The sequence below is a fragment of the Glandiceps talaboti genome, chromosome 8 (genome assembly GCF_964340395.1).
Source record: "Glandiceps talaboti chromosome 8, keGlaTala1.1, whole genome shotgun sequence".
Taxonomy (NCBI): Eukaryota; Metazoa; Hemichordata; class Enteropneusta; family Spengelidae; genus Glandiceps; species Glandiceps talaboti.
Window position 1 is genome coordinate 19366003 of NC_135556.1, and position 22060 is coordinate 19388062.

Sequence of the window (22060 nt, forward strand, 5' to 3'; positions counted from 1 at the left end):
ATACACATACAGACAGGAGAGTGAAAAGTTTACTGACCTGGTTGTAGTTTGTTCTTTCCACATTGTAGACATTTGTTTCTTTGTACAACACATAGTCTTGTTAACAATTTGTTCAAGATGGCTTTGTTTCATCTGTAATGCACACGATAATGATAAAACAAGCTTTGATACAAATAATAAATAGAGAGATGTCTTAGAGTAACAATATCATGAGTAATCTAGGGACTTGCAATGTCCTTTGAGCACCTAACCTTCTATCAAAATCAGAACATGTGCAACGTAGGAAGGTAATGCACATCAACAGTTCTAAGTATCGTTACCAGTGATGTAATTTGTAATGTAGAGCTTGATTTTGAAGTTTCAGTATAATTTTAATGATACTTCATCATTGATAACATTGGCATAGTCACTCAAATGAGGTCTCTCTTTATTAAGCTTCCAGACTAAGTGGACAAAATGGGTATTATTCAGTCATTATTGCAAACATTGAGACACAACCTGTGCATATGTAGATTATAGTAGCTGACATTTGTGCCAGATTTGGTGCAAATTGGGTTATGTGTTATGAGACACAGGTGGACATGGACAGATATATGAAAGGATCATGACATATGCACACACAGAGGAACAGATGGATTTATACCCCATCAAACTGGCCCTCTTTGGGCTTCACTTGTTTGGGCGAAAAATGCTTGAATGTATCTAACACCTTGCACCTGTAAATGAATAAGATCGAAATACCTCTCACCTGGAACACATTGCGCAGGTCACTACTAAATTCCTTGAGTAGGTTGAACACACCAAGCTCAACACCAGTTACACTATGCAGTGAGCTTTTGGAACCTTCAGAAATTTCCGAGGGTGCAGTTTTAAGACTGTGGTCAACATCCATTACACTACTGACAGCTGAGTTGCTGGAGCCTTCAGATATTTCTGAGGGAGCAGTCTTAAGATGATCACTCAGTGATACTGTATGTATGAGATAGAAATTATAAAGACCATGATACATTTCATTCAAATAGCAATGTCCAATGTATGTTACTCTTATCTTATTTTGGTAAATGTATCAGTTTTGTAGGTAACTCATGTTAGAATCTTTTAAGATTAATGCACATTCTTGAGGTGATGATATACAAATAAGTCAAGAGTTCTGGTACTTACAGTAAGTTTTCAAATCATTGCATGCACTACTTAAGAGATGCCAATAATTATTACCTTGTCTGCCCATTTTGAATAGTTTCCTAGGTTTCAACTTCATTTCTTCATTTGAAATGTCATCATCATCATCACTGCATTCACTTGCAGCGCTTGACATGTGTTCCTCCTCAGTTGAGAAAATCGCAGCATACTTTCGTTTCAACTCCGATCGATTTGGTCTTTCGTATCGTGGGCCTGAAAGTGTTACTAAACTCAATTACTTACCCCACACAACATGGTTTCTCAATGATTTATGACATTTCATTTTTTTAAAAGCAAATTACTGTTTTATATACTGGCCAGGGTCAATGGTTATTTTTGAACACAAAGCTCACCAAACTATGTGTGCATAAAATTTGATGATGTCTATGTGTATAAAAGAGTAGAGTGCTAATTGACCTTGGATATGAACATGAAGGTCATGGTTTGAGTTTTTTTACATTAGAAAGCTTATTTCTGATAATATTGATGACGAAAATTGAATGGTGAACCTATGGATTTTTTTTTCAAATTTACTGCACAAATTTAAAGTTGACTTTGTAGATAAGGGATATATCAATTAATACCCATTCTCTGACTACAGAGTTGACTGCATACAATGTGGGTGTCCACACATGTTTGGTTGAAAATGAGTTGTGGTTGTCAGCGAAAGGGCTGTCAATGAACAGATGGCTGCACAGACACAGACACAGACACACACACACACACACACAGATATGGACATAATTGAGATATGCATAGCCAATAATTTGGAGTACATATGTAAGCTTTTACTACATAATCAAACAGCGCCATACCTGACTTGGGTAAAGTTTTACCAGTAGATTTTATTGACTGTCGACTGATATCCTTCTGAAAATTAACCAAATATATGTTGATATTATTAGTTCAAAATTAAGTTAAGATCCAAGAAAGATTGATAGATTTGACTTTTTTTTTCCATCCTCTAGTAAAATTTTATATTGCATGGATACATATTACAACGAGACCACAATTATACAAAGCAGCCTTAAATGTCTCAGTAGTTAATTTTGTACAACTAAATCATACTACAATAATTCTTGCATACTATAAACCATTCCTTGACACAAAGGGATCATCTTTGAAATGAGCCATTATTAAAATGATCTAAATTGAGTACTTTGGGAGACAACAACAAAATTATAAACAATATTACCTTTCCAGAAGTACTGCGCTGTGTCTGAGCACTTCTAAAAGTGAAAGAAGTTGATAACTGTGTCTTTGGTGAAGGAGAATTAGTCTCTATTTGCAGCCCGTCTCCGTTTTCTTCATCAAGGTCATCGTTCAAATCTTCTATTTCTCTTAGTCTCAATGGTGATACCATGATCTAGAGGTGCAACAGAACAAACAAGTAAATAAGACTCCAAGAGTGATTTTTTATTCTAGTCACAAGCTAGGCATGAGGAACTTCCTAAATAGAAACAAGAAAAATCTTTAAGACAAATTTACGTTAATTCTATTGTCAGGTTGGGGTTCCTGTGCTAGTAGAGGGTTTCAAAAATCATTAGTCAAGTTGTTAATTTTCAGTTAGCCAAATGAAAAAGTCATAAGCCATATTTCCAAAGCTAGTTAGTACCACGTAAAACTAACAGACATGGTGGCAGCCAGTAAATTCAACTATGGCAAAATGTTTCATGGACTGTTTCATTTGACTGACTAAGGTTGACAAGAATTTTAATTTGGCATTGTGGTAAATGACTTTGAAAATATTTTTGCCATCTCACGTTTTCTTTGTAATTTGCGAGTGTGGTGAATGGATTGCACAGGAGTGCAAGGTTCTCCACCAACTTGAAAATTACAGGGTATGGAAATCAATGCAATCTGTACTGTTTCTAATACAGGGGTTCTCAAACCTTGGCAAAAACACTGACCTGTATCATATCATCCTTTTGAGATATTTCAATTTCTACATCTTCTTCAGAATCTGTCTCAATCTTATCTGGTTCATCTGTCTTTGGAGTCACTGGTGTCTTCATTAACTGTACATCCAGTGGACTGTATTTACGGTGTCGTTGTTTTGGAGTTTTCTCTTTACTGTTGCTTGCTACCAATTTGGGAGTTGCAAGTGCTGATAATATCAAATCTGACATCTGCTGCTATAATGAAGGAAGGAACACATGTACATGTAGAAGTGAGAGTACATTTTTGAACTGCCTTCTGTATCATCCTATTTTAATTCCTGAAATTAAATACCAGCAAGTGCACAAAACTGAGCCTTTTGACCACACAATCTACATCAATTTAAGATTATCTTTAGAGAATTCAGCAATCTGCTGTGCAAAAAAATGATACAATTTCATACTCTCTTGTGTTAGAACAACTCAAATTCAACAGAGCTGATTGGGGCTAATAATAGTACCGGTACACGGAACCAATCAAACTATCTAGACTAAATGATGTAAATCTCATCATACACTCAGGATGCAGTAATTAACTGTTGTACTTCAATCAAATAAAAACCACTGGTACTATTGTTGATATTATGATTTTAGATACATGTGAAATACTGTGCACATTATATGCAGTTTAGTAATTACTTTAATGAATATTCATGAAAAATTTGTAAACTTTTGAAATTACTTCTTTTGATGACATTACTCTGTTATCATGAGTGTATAAATTCACCATCTTTCTATATGAGGAAGTATATCTTCATCACTCATATCACGACTAAAAAAATGATGAAGTCACATTAGGATCATTTTCACTCACCTCTTTCTCCCTCTTGGATGATGACTTGTTTTTGTTTCCATCAATGTCACTGCTGGACACATCTTTATAGTCTCTGTTTTCAGAAAGCCATCTCTGCACGTTCTTTTTCATTTTTGGTTTCTTTTCTCGACTTGATTTAACATGGAAACTATCTGTGTTGAAATATCTATTTGCTGACTCTTCATCTTCTTCATTATCTCCTTCCTCTCCTCGGGTGTGCTTTGAGGAAAAGGATTTCCTCTTTCTTGGAGCACTGGTACCCTGGAAGTAGCAACAGTGGGAAGTTAGAGTGATTGACTATGGTGAGTATTAAAGAAAGAGTTGTAGTCAATATTCCAAAACAAAGCATGTAAAAACAAAAGTACTGGGCCCTTGCTCTGGTGAGGGCGCTAATGCAGATAAGTACACTGAGTATGATATCGAATATGAGAATATGCACATACATGTAACAAAATAGTGATTTTCATACACAATGTACACAATGTGCCTTCTAACAGTCTCCAATTATGATACAAGTTCGGCTAATTGACATTTTATTCCAATGATATTGTTATTGTACACAGAGTGCTTTCCACTCTACATTTCAATTACATAAGTCCCAGCGAGTACATGTACACTATAACGTTAAGTAGATTTATTGAGTTTAAAGTCTACAACCTTCAGAATGGAGTCAACAATTCCCATTACTTCATTGTCATCATCATCCTTTGGTAAATCCCAATTGTAACTGCACAGCAATGAGGAGTCTGGATGAGTGTGTTTTTTAGCATAAGTATGATGTATTTCATGTTTTGGTTTCTTCTTCACAGAGGCCAACCAGCTGAGTTCACTAACTGCATCCTCACTTCTGCTTGTAGTCAAGTCAAAATCACTGTCACATAGGCTTCTCTTGACAATTTTCTAATTAAGAAGAAATATCACCATGTTGACACACACACTTTTACATTTGGGAGAATGAGATAGAGATAGCAATTTTAATTACATACACATTGTTTTCCTATATAGTCTTCAGTGATTAGCTTAGATCGCATCATATGTTCTGACTACTGACCCATGGTGACCTCAATTTGCATAATGGGGTCACTAGTTGTGTTCCATTTTCCCTAGGGTGATATTCGTATAGTACTTATCAGGCATTTGTGTTGACCGTGGAAAGAATATGTTTCTGAGAATGTGGTGTGTTATAAAACACTTATTACCTGGCCTCATTCAGGGACTAGTAGATGTTATATTACCCCTCAGGAATTAGTTGCTACATAACAGCCCTCATGGTATTAACAGACATCTACTAGTGCCTTCGCAAAGCCATGCAATAAATAAAACTGTATAGTCCTACCCTATAAATTCAGAGATTGGGTCAGAAGTCAAGTTTAAGAAAAAGAAACATTTCCCCCCCCCCCCTTTACTTTCAAATTGTTTTCTATAAAAGCATCATTGGATCAGCTCCAAAGTACAATTATTAGAACAGAAATAAGGGTATAACCATGATAAAACTGACAGATACCAAACAACACTTTATACAATGATACATATACCTTACCTCTTTTAACTATTTTTGTAATTTTGCAAAGTTATTGAATGTAATTATGTTCATGAGTGTATATACAGCACAAAATATTGGTCCAAGACACCTTTATAGCGTAAGACGTTTATATACAATGTTCTATATGTATATTAAATTCAAATTCCCTGAAATAGACTGGTGATACTGGTTAGAAGAGTTTTGGACTCATTTGATGCTATAAAAAACACAAGAGTCCAAAATTCCAGTGAAATCATTTTATGAAGTTAATGTATGTGTTCAAATCTGAGAAAAAATAATTTGAAAAAAAAGGTATCTTCAATGAAATGTTGTCTCAAATTATATTGTGAGCAAGCAGACCACCCTTACGTATGACAGATGGAAGATGGTGACATCTTTGATTAAAATTCTCAAAATACAGGAGGATATTTACCTTCTTGTTTCTGGTTACAGTCTTTTGGTCAGATTCATCAATACTGTCAGAAATAAGATAAAAAATTGTTTTCAATAATGTTATCAGGATTTCAAAGCCTTTAATTTAATTGAAATCCTGCATTCTTTTTTCAAGAGTACTTTTATTTAGGTACCACTGAACTTATATCAGTGTATGTGCATTACACTATTGGTATTTGCACTGAAGTAAAATAATGAAAACATTGTCTTGAGTGTACGAGTGTTCCACGTCCATGAAATCATGTGAATGTGCTGGTTACATTTTTTACTAAATTTGCTGATTACCTTCTGTAAGGTTATGTTATGTTATGTTATATGTTATGTTAATAGCATAGTCTGTCTGTCTGTCTGTCCGTGAAAACAATATCTCAAGAACTTTGGCATCAATTGTAATGAAACTTGACTACACCATTCTTATGATATCAGCAAGAACTTATAACGTGTTGGTAGAAAAAACCCAATGACCATCAAAGTGTAATTTGCATAAACAACAATTTTCTGTACTTAGGCAATATCTTCTAACGTGTACAGCTGGTGGGCTAAAAATCAAGTAATATCAACCACAGGCATCAGTATACTTTTAGTTATTTTTTAAGTAATGTAAAGGGAGGGTAAGGTGTATCTTCATGAAGGCAGGAAAGGGGGTGATGAAATTCACGCTTCCCATTGTCAATATAACTGCCAAACATAACAAGTACAGTCTACGCACCTTGTGTCGAAATCAGCATAATTCACTGGTTTTCTCTTCCTCATTGTTCTATTTGGTGACATTCCCTCAGGTGGGCTCTGAAAAGCAATCAAATTTCTTTAAATACCCTAAAAAATTGCAATGGTAGCTAGAAAACATCATTTTCTTTTGTGGCAGTACAGGCTATATAGATGGACAATTCAATGAATCAATCAATAACTTGATGATGAGTCACGGATCTGTTGATGGACTCCGAGGTGACTTAATAGCCCACTTTATGGGCCTACTTTAATATTGAATAAATAAGAAAGATTACCTTAAATGTCAGCTTTTTCAAAATGCTACTTGGTTGCATCCTTGGTTCTTCTCTTAGAATTTCTGGCTCTGAGAACTCTTCTTGGCTTGAATTAATACATTTCATTTGGGTTCCTCTCTTCTTATTACCAATATTCCTACCAGCTGGCTTATTTACTCTTCTCTGTTGCCTCCTAGTAGCATGACGGCTTTCATCTTCAGAGATATTCTCTTGGTCTGCACGTGACTGCGCCGTATGCTGTTTTGAAGCCCTTTTAGGTTTCACCTTACTCTCTAAAATCTGATCATCAAGACTGGTTTTGGAAAGAGGTTTTCTGCCTTGCCTAACTGGTACTATTTCTTCAAGTTCAGACGTATCTTGACTTGACTCTGGAACAGGTTTTCTGCTCCTTGTGGAAAGCTTCCCTTTGGTATAATTCCCAGTACCTTGTTTTTTACCTCTTTTGTTTGGACCACCTTGTCTTCTAGATGAGTATGTTTCATCAATCTCAGAAATTTCTTCCTGACTAGACTCTGTTAATGGTTTCCTGCCCCTTCTGGAAGATGTTCCTTTACTCTTCTTGGGAGGTTTTGGTTTGTTTGACTCCTTGATTGATTGTTTTTGATTTCTTCTATTTGCAATAGCCTTTCTTGTAGACGAGTATGTTTCTTCTTTGCCTGAGAATTCACTTTCACTGCATTCTGTGACTGGTTTCCGACCTCTTCGGGATGAAGGCTTCTTTTCATTTTTTGAGAATTCTTCTTGACTGCTATCTTCTTGAGTGTGTTTTTTTGCCTGTTTTCCCAGTGTATAATTACTAGCTGACCTTCCAATACCTGTTTGGGCTCTGGTCTTCCGACCACTTGTATTCATCTGTATTTTTTCCTGTACCTGTTCAGCTCCTTTTCTTCCCCTTGTTTTTGGTTTTTGCACCTGTGATCTAGTTTCTCTTTTACCTCTATTGTCATCTGTTGGGCTTGTTTGGAAATCATACACATCAGATAGATCAGCTGTTCTTGACCTTGTTGTCTTTCTTGTCTCAATTTCTATTAGACTACTCTCATCATCTTCATGATCATCTTGAGACAGTACTCTTTGTCTTGTCACTCTACACGCTGACCTGGCAGCCTGTGACTTTTCCTCTCTCCCTCCATTCTGTTTCAATTCTTGATGACTTTCACAATCACTGAGTGAACTCCTTGAAGTCTTGGTGGTTTTGGTCTGTTTTTGATCATACACATCCACTTTCACAGATATATCATTTAATGAATCACATGAACTGGTCATCATTACATTGTCATCTATTGTTGATGTGCAACTGCTAGCACCTCTTTTGTTTCTGTTGTACCTATTGTTCTGTGAGATGTTTTCTTCATCTTGATTTCCTTTCTTCTTTTCCCTTTTAGGGTATTGTTTCCTGGTTTCTTTTTTTTCTGTCTTGGAAGTGGTTTTGGTTGTCATTTCTGATTCACTTTCTCCCGTGCTACTTTTGTTTTCTCTTACTGAGTGTTCATCTTGTGTGTAAATATTTTCCAAGCTGATAATGTTATCTTGACTTTCTTGCTCTTCTGCAAAATAAACAAGTCTTTGATCAAAGTCAATACAATTTTATAGCAACCTGTATTTACTTTTGAATGTCCATGAATGACGTGGGTTACTAAATGTTGTACCCATATACAGTACCATTTTTGAATAACCATGATAATGCATGTTTGTGTGCAAGGGTCTTGTTGTGTGAAAATATGAACTCTGATGTAACAACAAAACTTACACTAATCATGATAGACTGGTCCACATAAACTGATCTAACTGCAATGTAGAATACAGTAAATGAAATCACTAAAATTGTAAGAGTGCACATTACCTTCTATAATATCCATTTGACATGACTTTGACTTGGGCCCTGATGCTACACTCAAACTTTGGACACTCAAACTTTGGGTACTTTCTTCTGTGATTGTACTGACAGCAGGACTCTTAATGCATCTGACAAATGAAGTCTGAAATTTAACAGATTAAATTAAAGGATTATGATGTTTGTTAACAATACATTCTAATATAAATGCAGGTCATCACACTGAGTACAATTAACAAATCTTCAGAGTCCCTCAAATATTGTACTGCTATGTGACTGAATAGCAACATTATTTAAATAGTGCTAGCTTTAATATAGATTAGTGAGTTCATAACTGTTGCTTAGGTCGTGTCTCTTAATGGTTTATGTCGAAATATACCATAACAAGGTTTACCATTGTGAACCTTCCATATAAGTCCTTGGTGAAAACCCAATATTTCATTTATTTTCAAGATTTGGTCCAAAATCTGATCAGTTCTTGCATTAAAAAACGTGCGTGCCATGTTTCATTACAATCAGTCCAGCATTTTCTGAGATATCGTGTATACAGACAGAGAGACAGAGAGATCGATGGACAGACATACAGAATCCTATCACCAGTACACTACCTCTCCTTACGACAGGTAAAAACCAATTCAATTCACAAGTTTTCTGGGAGAAGTAATGAGATTACAATATAACATACAAATACCTGAGAATCTGTTTTATTTTCATAAGGTTGAAAAGACACTCCATTTAATGATGAGATTACATTCTCTCCACGCTGTTTTCTCTCATATCCTCTAATATCCCTAATGACACAAAAACATTTATTAATAGTAATAACATCCTGTGCTGTAAGACTTCACAAGTTAGTACACTGTTGACATGTAATCAGTGATGAAGGCAGAATATGCTTTGCTAGCAATTTCTCTGCTGAAAATTTAAAGTCGTTAAGATCTCTCCAAACTTTCCGATATGGAAGCATATTTCTGATCATTGTGAAGTAATACAGAATTTTTTTCCTTTAGCATTGTATTTTCTTATAAGTTCAGTGAGTAGATAATAAAATCTTAGTTTCCCATGTATTTTTAACAAGTCTTCATCAAAGACATATCCCCCCACCACACACAAGTGTACTAATTTAAATGTATTTATATTATACAGTACAGGTCAATTTGGTTGAGAGGCAATATGAGACTTTACTGTCATACTTACTGGAAAATGGTTTCTATAATTATGATATTAGATATTAGATCAATTTATATTGTTTAAAATAATCAAGATTGTAAAGTGAGTTGTAAAATACCTAGCATGGTCATCAAAGCTTTCAAACTAGAGTTACCTGATAATGTACTATCACGATGATATTTACCTATTAGGAATCATATCAGTGTCTTCTCTACATTTCAAATCAGGTGAGGGTAGCGAGTCTGGAATCACGTCAATATCTCTGCAATCTATATTGGTCTCTGTATACAACATTAAAAATAAAAATTAAAGTGTATGTCATTAAATGCATTTGAATTGAAATAGATTCCCACAGTTGGTGGAAAAAGTACACATGCATCTCTGTAAAAATCTATAGTAACACTATTTTTGGAGTAGTTCCAAACTCAGAGTGTCAACAACACATTTTGTGAACTCTATCATAGTATGACATAATATTTCATTGTGTACTTAAAAGACAATCGTGTTTACAACGAAGTATAAAATGAAGTCACACAAAATATGGAAGTATATTGTGTATCTGAAAAGACAGACACATAGTGTACTTTTCTACAACTTGACTGCAATTACCTGTCATTTTTGGTACAGTTTTAGGCAATGCTGGTTTCTTGAAAGTACCGATAGATTTTTCATCATCGTCTGTACTTGTGGATTTCACCATCATATTCTTGTGTACTTCTTTGGCATTGATAGAACTGATACTACTAGCAGCATCACTTGTATCAGTAGCTGATACAAGTTGAAGTGGTGTTTTGACACGACCACTTGGTCTTTGTTTCTGTCCTTCAGGAGTCTTTGAACTTTGAGCTAGTTCTATAGAAAATTTAAAAAGCCCTGTGTTAGAGGGTGGACTGCAAGATTGAGGCTCCAAATACACTATTGAAGCCCTGGATACCTTGCCTACCACAAAACAATTCCTTTGTGACCACTATCATTATGATCTTGTTTTGTGAACATGGAAAGAGTTCATGAAGATACAATACAATGTGTGATCACATGGCTCTTGATGGAAACACATGTGTGTCGATTCTCAAGGCCATTTCATGATGCACTTCTTCTATAATTATAATGCACATATTCTATAATCTGTATCCATAGAATACTGTAGGGAACATATCAAAAACGGATTATTGCATACACAGACATGCAAATACTGAAGCTGGTAGTACCTTAGTAGTAATGAGTATGATGAACAATTGGCATGACATCCAGGGTTTGTAAACACAGTTTAAAAGCAGTACTGGACATGCTTCCCTGATGTCCAAGGGTCAACAGTTCCATTCAGGGATTCTTCTTGGCACAAAAGAATACCAATATGAATTTGTTGTTGATGGAATCATAGCCCATTAATAACATTTGATATCAGGAGTTGTTCTAGACAGGCAAGTGACTAACTCGTAATAAACACTTACCTGGGTCTGATGCAGATAGTTTGTAACATTTTGGTGTTTTCACAGTTTTAACACTAACAGATGGCTCTTGTTTGTAACACTTTGGTGTTTTCACAGTTTTAACACCAACAAACGGCTCTTGTTTCTTCAATTTGGTCACTGTCTTATTGGTTGGTGTAACAATAATCTCTAATGGTACAGACACTTTATGTCTTCCAGCACTATTTGCCTGGAATAAGGAATATCACAGATGAATTAGAATCAGAGTGAGAGATACAGCCTCTGTGAAATAGTAATCTTATGTATCCTCATGAAGAATGTTGCAATATTCAAATATCTGTAAAACACATCTGTAAAACACCATGCCATAATAATAATGTGTTGAAGATACAACCATTGAGGAAAGTGTCCTGATAGAAAAAAATGAAAATGCATACTAGAATATTGGAACATATGCAATGTAAAAAAACTTGTTCGTCCATTTTTCTTTCCTATACTCACTCAACCAACATCTAAACTCTCAGTACAGTGTGAAAAAATTACTAAATTGCATTACAGGATACAGAAAACTAATATCATATACTATCACAACAAAAGTACTTCAGAAAGTGTGGTTCTTAATTAAGTTATTCCTTTATTAATGTGGTTAGTAAAATTGAATGATGCACCATTCTCATGTCGGAAACACTGTTCATTGAACTGCGCAAAATAATGTAAGTTCAATGGCAAAATATGGAAGGAGTTTGAATGGTCAAAACACTTACCATTCTTGCAGGCTGGGAATTGGCTTGCTCTGAATAATCACTGTAAATGCTTTCAGATAATGATTGTTGAGAAGCCTGCTGGGAAAGGAAAGACAAAAAGAAGAGTTTACCTTGATCAGGCATACTGGACATATCTTTCATTTATACTAGTAGGTGGTGCTGTTAACATTTCCCTTTCCGTTTTTCACTGTTCTAGATCCCTCTGCTGCTTTGAGTTTGCCGTGTTTCTTAGAACTTGATCTTGATTTGTCACCATCTTTTAGTTATCATGCACACATTGTATTGAATTCACTGGCATTTTTGCCATTTTACGATGAAATTTTTATACACATATGAACATTAAGGTCATAGCTTAGATAGGTACTATCACTGTTTGCAAACTCATATGGGAGTTTGCTCAAAATGATGGCGAAAACTTTCAACTCCTTATGAGGCATAGATTGTAAAATGTTTCATTATACCTGCTGATAAGGTGAATTTGTTGTCACACAGGTGGTTGTCTCATCTCCTTCCCTCCTTATCTGAGCATAGTCTGCTGGAATTGATACCTTAGATGAACCCTAAAAAAAATAAAAATATTGTGTTACTGTAACAGGACAGGTGAACGTATCTTTACACAAATTGTAACTATCACTGATGCTATCAGTAAACGCAGTATTGTCTTTCTCTTCTAAGAATGTCATGTCAAAGTAAGAGCTGTTGCTATGGGTATGTTCTATATTGCTCAGCATAAAAGTCTATTTTTATTAACTTGTCTACTCATCGCTGTTGTTATCTTTGCAAAAGACTGTCCTTTGCTTGTTGCTATGGGCATGGTCAAGGTTGCTAGGAATAGTTGTCTTCATGTTTCTTGAACTATGCCTTCAGTTGGATATCTTTAGAAACAAAATTTCAGCAACATCTGTCAGCTTTTTTTGACTTAAGTACAATCCATGATCAAAAATAATCACTTTAGTCTGTATTTGCATATCCATGATGGTCACCTTGTGGTGAACAATTCTCAATCAATACATCCCTGGGGACATCTCAACCAAATTTCTGGCTGAGCTGAGTTTGGACTTCAGGGTTCAATAAGAGAGAGAGAGAGAGAGAGAGAGAGAGAGAGAGAGAAAATGGACAAACACTCTACCATATCTACAGCACTATTGAAACTTATAGTCAGTTGTTCTAAAAATTATAATCCACATCTTACCTTATAATCAGCTTGAAGTTTTTGTTTTCCAAAACAGTTCGCCATTATTTTTCCAATGGGAAAGGCTGTACGAAATCTTATTTTCACTGATGAAGTGTGAGTGTTTGGACAGAAGGCATACAACTCACTGGCTGGCTTATTCAGTGAAAGCTCCAATTCTTTGACACCAACAACATCTGCAAAGCAAAGTATAGCAGACACCCTAAACTGGCAAAACAGCTAATTTGTTCCAGTGTGAGTAAACAGTAAATTATTCATTTCCTTTCTCTGACGAGCAAATAATGCAGGTATTAGAAATGGATATAATATTGAATAGTCCACCAAATATATGTGGTTACAGCTAGTACACACACAAAATGGCATAGATATAAACTCAAAGTATGATAATACAAATGACACACTGCACAGATGGACAGACAGACAGTGCCCAGTGTAATGGGAGTGGAGGGTTTAAGAAAAGAAAAGATGCTTTATAAATTATGCTTACCTTTGATACAGTATTGTTTGAGGTCAGGTTCCTTGATTGCCAAAGTCTCCCACATGTCCCCAGCCTGTAAATACAAACAGGAGACTTTCTACAATTGACAGTTGTTGCAGTTTATAGCATTTCACTACTAGTGCACACGTCAAAAAATGACATTGTTTTTTTATACATTTTCTATCCCCCTCTTCAATCAAAATTTCAAGGCAGTCAGTAATTGTTCATTAACACTACTTTATATTCCTTGTGGGAATACTAGACTCAAATAAACTCAAATATCTTGAACATCAGAGAGCATGACACTATACCAATCACTGAGATTATGGTTAAATAATCTTGTTAAAATTCTGATATCTTACCTGATCAGTATTTTCAGGATCTTCCGCCACAAACATTGTTATTGACTTGCTAACAGTATTAAAGTCTACCCAAAATTCATGAAGATTTTTGTCATTTGGTTTCTGCAACTGTTGAAAGGAATAGTACCACACAGTTCACTTGGTGAAACTATTTGCTTAGTGCATTGATTTCACCAAGTGAAATTTGGAAGTGACATTTGCAGGATTAACTTGAGGAAGCCATTCTTATGTCAGGTGTACATTTGATGATATTTAATTCAACCTTCTTTAAAAAAGCCCGCCCATGGTGTAAAACTAGTAAAAGATTCAAACCATTTTTTGTACTGAATTATTACTGAGGTATATATTTGATATATATCCTTCTGATACCGAAATATTTATCTCAGCTTTATTTTAGTAGTATGAAATTTAAATGAATGAGGATATTTAGAAAATGTTCTTGTGCAGACACTTCTTTCTACTTACCTCTACACTGCCAAGAAATGCACTCTCACATGGTTCAGAAAACACCCTATGAGAGAAAATCAACTGTGAATGATACAGCATTTAAAACATTCATTTTATTAAAATTGTTCCCTCTTAACTTTTCAGCTGCAAAATGATGAAAGCATTCCCCTTTCAATTTTCCAGCACTCTAAAATGCAAGTTTATAAAACAAGCAGAATTAACATAGCCTGGAGAGATAAGCTGAACTGTAGTCAGAGGGTTGCACCAAGCTTTTGAAAACAGCACCTCACTGTAACACATTATGTAGGTGATGCACAAGTGGCCATAGTATGGAGTGACATTGGGCTGGATGTTGCAACCTGCACTGTGTATGTATATATACATGTACCAGCATGGTGTACACACTCAGTGTGATATGGGGTTTGTTTTGGGTAAAAAGACTAAATAAAATTGCACTGGTAGGAATTATAGCATTATACTGTAAAAAGCTACCTTTGTTTATCCTCCAGAGAAGTGTTGAGCATATTTAGGAATTCACGGCAATCCTGAAATAAAAGAACAGAAAAAATGTATGGTAGCGGATGATAATAATCACATTACATGCATATTCTCTTTCCCATCATATAATGATAGATTTTCTCAATTCTTTTATATTTTTAAAATTTAAGGTCATTATAATTTAAAGTCATTTATTTCTAAACAATGACCTAACGTTTGCAGTGTTTGAACCAAAGTAACATTACCATGTGTAAATTATACATTATATAACTTTGATCACCTTGATTGCATGTGACCGCTATTAAGACATCATCACGAGAGTTGAAAAACAATGTCATGTGAATATATGTGGACTATACAGTATCTACGTTTGTACCAAGTTTGGTTGAAACGGACTGTCATATGGTACATGAGCACTTTGAACATTTTTGACCATTTGACCTTGAAAATTGAGTTTAAAGTCAGAGCCTCATTAGAAAGCTCATTATGGATAACATTGTTGTAGACAGTCAAATAAGGTTTCTACCTATTAATAAGCTTGCAGAGTTAGTGGGCAGAATGTGAATTTATATGACAAATATGGTCACCAGTCTGCCATTTTCATGAAGGTGGGGTAAAAAATGATGTGTATATATAGACTATAGTATCTGACATTTGTACCAGGTTTGGGTGAAATTAGCTCAATGCATTTTAGAGATACAAGTAGACATGGAAGAACATGCATGCATGGATGGGACCCATTGTAGTAGCCCCCTCACCCTTGCCTATTGCGGCTTTAATACAAATTGAGAAAAAAAAATTACCACTAGCCAAGAAATTACATAACGATAAATGGCATTGTAGTTTAAAATGAACATAACTGCAGTGTATTTGGCAGGAAATTTGCATAAGTACTTACAGTCTCAAATTCCTGATCCCGAATTTGAAGAAAACCATCTATATGTGCAGAAGTGTGAAACCATTCATTGGCAAAGCCACGTCTGTCTTTCCTGTTAGTTATTCTGAACAAGGTTTCTATAATGGCAACTTGTATCTCAAAGTCACCAGCCTCATACATCGTGTTAACAAGGTGCTGCCTAGTGTGAGAATAACAACAAAACCTATCATTCACTGGAGACCACTATGAAGGTATAATAAAAAAATCTGTGTAGAACATTAGTTAGACTAAATTTATTGACTTAATAAATGCAACAATACAGGACATTTCTACTTTGAAGTAATAGATGAAAGAGAAATAAAGGTCAAATTGTCAGTTTTACCACAGACTTGTTGATTTTTTTCTGAGATGAAAGTTGTTCAGGCATATACTTACTAATGATAGAATGTACAACTATAAACAATATTATAGTAATAAAACAGTTATTGGTAAGGTGAGCACTTACAAGGTATACATTTTTAACATAAAAATCTCACTTTTGTGAACTTATTTTATTTGGAATCCCATAATTTTGTTACCATCATCATGTACAAATAGAAGTATGGATGTTTTAGCTATACTATAGTTCCTCTGAAAAATAGTGTAGTGTGAAAAGCACTGCACTTTGTAACTTCAGAAGTAATTATTAGTCTTATAGTTATTTTATTGCAATTACTGTGATACTCACATGAGTTTGGATATTTCTGTTGAACTCTTGAATATATCTCGGGCAGTACTGTCTATGCCTTCTAACAATGGATTCAATGTCTTGCATGCCTACAATAAATGGTTTGCTTTATAATTATTTCTTTCTTTAATGGGGAACAAATTAGCTGCTATATCAGAGATTGACGATCATATCACAGCCCCCTTCAGTCTGTTGGTAAATGCCTTATAGGAAAATTATCCTGTCTGTAAACTCATTCAATTTCAACTAGTTACATAATGAAGTTTCATTTTTAACAGTGGATGATACAGCAATGTTCTCTAATGAACAAATTAACAGGGTGCTGCCTGCAAAGTCTTTTGTAATTTCTGAGCACACCATTGATAAACCAAACCCTGCATTTCAAACCATATTTCCTATCATTATGATGACAAAGCTGCAACTACAATGAGCCAACAGACAAAGTGAGCATAAAACCCTGATGGGAAAAAACATCACGGGCGACCACTCAAAAGTAGTATCTTGTCTTATATCATTCAATCCATCTTATTTATTCTACACTATATGTTCTCAAATGTTGCTTGAAAACAGTAGACTGTGTACCTACCTCAATCCTGATATGAAAACTCTTTGTAGAATCTACAATAAGTTCCATTAACAATTCTGTAAAGGAGGACACCATAACAGCCTTCCCTGTGATGCAGTTATCACCAACATCCTGTGGATATATAGTAAAACATGGAGGGAGTATAGAATTATTTAGAATAATTGATGTCAATTATAATACTTTACAACTACACTCAAATCAAAATTGACAATTCCTGCATATATTGTATGTACAATGAAGGCTTCACCTCTCTATAACAGACAAACACTGAAATTGTTACAATATCCTGTGTGTGGCCAAGTGTTCTGAGACATCTATAAAAAATTTACTTGATGGTGAAGTTTGGAAATTCAGTCGGGCACTGGGTCTACTAGCCTATATACAGTGATCACTGCAACACATCATATGGTAAATATTAAATGAATACAGCGAGGATTAGTTTCCAGACAGACAAAGCAACAACTTTTAATATTACTGGCCCAATAGCAAATCGATTGACCCTGTGCCAACAGGACAGCATAGATTTTACACATTGTCTATGGTATGTCACCTTTGAACATGGTTTAGACAGAATAAGCCTTTCTATCCATCATTTGATGGCAGACATATGGATGCCTGAACTGGACAAAGTGATAAAATCTGCACCTGCCTTCCACCATCCGTCTAAGCAGTCCCAAAATACTCAATATTACCATAGTCAATCCATATAACAATGGAACAACAGGTCAGAAAATATTACTTAGTATGGATGGTAAAATAACATGAAGCATAATGCTGACCTCTTGACTAAAATATTTGTTGAAATTATGTCGTATATGTACATGCAACTTGAGAATATATTACTTACACTAATGGTATCAAAAACTTTCTGCATTAGACAAACTGACTGTGTCTTTCCATGGTTTGATAAACTTGTACAGGCTTCTTCATATATTCTGACTATAAATTTGACAATACAAAACAAGTCGTTTTAGTAACAATACAGAAACAGTGGTTATTCTCATTATTGTGCTTTAAAATGGAAAACATCTGGATTTCCCTGGGAGTATGAAATATAGTATAAAGTAGAGGAATTTACTAATTGAAAAATTACAATAAATTTCAGAAATAATGAACATCGTTTGGACTTGACAACAATAACAAAATCATATGTACAAAAAATGAATAACATTATGATTGTAGCTTATATCTAAGTAGCAAACTTGTTCAGTATTCTTCACATGTCCAGAGTAAATTTACCAAATTTTTTTTCAGGTGAATTTTGTGATCTTTTTCCTTGGTGGGTCCACTGATTGGAATGGAAAATAATAAAACATACTGGTAGATCAAAAAGTAATTTTGGATTTTAAAAAAATGGATACAATACGAATGTTGTAAACAGAAGGCAGTTACTTACTATGTTCAGACACACGCAGCACCAGCGTAAGTTACACCTGAATTTTATCAACCTACCAAGTTTGGTATGCTTTGCTAAAACTATGTACAGTGTGTGACAGTTTGCAAGAATTCAGTTGTAACTTTACAACCAGTGCAGCACCGATGTCATCGTGCGAGTCTGAACAGGGCAACTAGCATTTCAATCAAGCCACACAGTTGTAAGTCATCTCATCTCAACACTGTTACATTAATTCAACCATTAGTCTGTACAGATCATCAACACATCCTGAACAAATAAACATTATTGACAACAGTGGACCCTTCGGAAAAGGTCACAGCACCTTTTAAAATCTTGGGTAATTTTGCTTAACATTACTTTTATTTTGTGAATAAGATACAATAATTTTACACTTTTAAATATGAGTAGATCAGCTGTCGGTTCTACAGGAAAGCCTGCCAGCAGTGATCATTATTACATCATAAAGTATGTTACCTAAAATCCTGTCAATACCAGATGATAGGAGCAATGGTAGTCCTTCTTTAAAGTTGACAAACTTGGCAAAATAAGATATTACATCAAGCATGACAGAGAGTTCATGAATATTACCAGTGTCTAGTGCCTACATGTGCAAGATGAAAAATAAATAAGCAAAATCAATGATATAATATTGGCATTACAGTCAGAATGTTAGCATACTTGTAACACACATGCACACACATGCACACACACACACACACACATACACACACACAGAAAAACAAGAGTTATTTCACATCTATAGTTTACAATTATCTATGTGTATGAAATGCATGTGATTTAATTCTGAAGGAATAAAGATCCCAATAAATAAGAGCATAAAAAAGAACAAGAAATCCTGGTCTCATCAGAAATGAAATCATCCAACGGCTACCAAGATCATAACTGTAACTAATTCTTGGAGGTATATCCATAACTGCTGCTTACTTGTCGGATGGTCAATTTAACCTTGTCACAGATAGCTTTATTACATCTCTGTGGTGTACTGCTTTCTTGATCAATATAATCTTGAAGCTGATTAAAGTACTTTGACCCTTTATTTGAACTCAAGATCAATGATCCCAACTGTAAGGAGAGACACAAGAAACTTTATACTGTATTAAAATTATATGTGTTTGATATACTGCACCATTCCATTCCTCTTTCAGTACACTTAATTTAACCATCATTACTTAAACTAAGCAAAATGGATGATGGAGCCAATGATATTTGTATTTGTCATCAGATCAAATTCTATTTGAATTGTTTATGGCTTTTACTACAAGTGCATATTTTTTGTCCCTATAATAAAATTTGTTTGTAACTAGCAAAATTGTTAAAATGAAAATTACTGATGATCAGGAACTACAGAACGATTTTCACATGCTAGTTCTGAAACCTTGTATTTCAAGAAATCAACCAAATATAACTGAAATTTTTCAGAGACAAATTACAACTTTTCTCAACTGCAGGACCCCCCCCCCCCCCCCCTGTCATAATCATGTTACTCCCTAAAAAATATCTCTGAGATAAGTTTGACGATGGCCTGTACTGTGGGTCAGGCTTGCTAAAACATAAAAACTGTGAATACCAGGATCTGTTGACTTGTGGAAATACTGGTATATCCCTGGGGGAGCTCTCAAAATGTGATGTCACTGCAGCAACAACAGGCCAAGAACTGCTCCCGAGATCTGCTCCTGAGTCCCATGTTGAATTTCACTGAGAAATGCATCCTATTTTGGCTTCGGTTCAAAACCCTTTGACAACACAAAAGTGATGTGAAGTCTTACATCCTTATCACATCATAATACTCTTCCCCTTCCTGTGTATCACAAAGTGCATCAAGTATTGTACACTGATCAGTGATACTGACCTAGCACACAATCTAGCATTGCAATCTTACAAATAGTTATTTTATTAACAAACTGTGTTCATGCTCTTATATTTATACATACCTGAAATGCTTGGTCTTTCATACTGAAATTCTGATGATAAATGATAACTATATAGATAATAGATAAATAAATTAATGATTGAATAAAGAAAGAACTAAGAAAAAACAATAACGAACGTAAAACGTACAAGCACCTGTAATAAAGTTTATATAAATTATAAACTCAGCCTGCGCCACTTAGTTTTAGTAATAACTCCATTCAGCAAAATTGATCCCACCAAAATATAACGGCAGCTTCACATTGTAAGTGCACAACACAACTTTCAACAAGATCGAACTACTAGTATTGAAATACTTGGGGCCAACCAACCAGACAACCAACATCTGCGTTACCCTCTCAAGTACGGAATAAACATTTTTAAATGGTCTGTCAGATATTTCATTTCTCTGAGATTGACGCTGGAGATATAGCCAGTCGTAATATACAGGCGTGTTCATGAGTTACTAGTATATGTATTATTTCATCATTGTAACTGCCTCGGTTGGCCTATCAATCAAGGTCAACCTAAGGCTAGTGACTAGTAGTGTAAAGTTCCCTTCAAAATATTTCCTAAATTTGAGATATTCCGATTACTTAAGTCAATATCACTTTAACTGAACCATGGTTCAGCACGACTACCTACCTTTCGGTCCAAAATCAACTATATTTTAAAGGACGGTAATATGTAATACGAAATATATTCTAGCCGACCGTCATTTTGACCATGGCCACTGACATCGTCGCCTGAAGGAAATGGCGGCCAAAATGCAAATACCACTTTAGCGCCCTCTAGAGACCATGGCGCCGAGAACTTCAACACAATCTCATGTATTTCGTGTACACACTTCCACAGGTGTTGGGAGTTCATGCATATATATGTACTCAAAATATACGTATTTAATTCCAGACGGCTATCATTCCAGGCATGGACAGAATGAATGCCAGAATTTGGGCTATCTTTCCTTCTGTTTATTCCTGTAATTTTTTAGTCAGACTAAACACTTTACCTGTATTTTATCACTGATTTTTTTCCCTTTCTCTTTATTTCAAGGATGCATGGGATAGACTTTCTTTCTGCTCTTTTGAAGTTCAAATTAGCTGTAGTAGTAAGAATTGTTATTCTTCTATTTGTTACACTGTAAATGAAGACATATGGGGGGGGGGGCAGCCTTTCTTGTTATTTTGAAGTCGAAATAGTCAGGATTTTTGTTCTTTCTATTTATATTTATTTCAAGGAGATATATGGGGTAGCCATTCTTTCTGTTTATTCCTGTTATATTGAAGTTGGAATAAACACAGAAATAGTTTCAGAGAGAAACAGTAGAGGGATGTATACAGCCTTACATTTCTTTCTGTTTCTGTTATTCCAACTTGACAATACATGTAACAGGATAATTGGAGAAAGGAATCAATCTGAATTCACTGACATCGATTTACCCTTTATTCGGAGTATATGTGT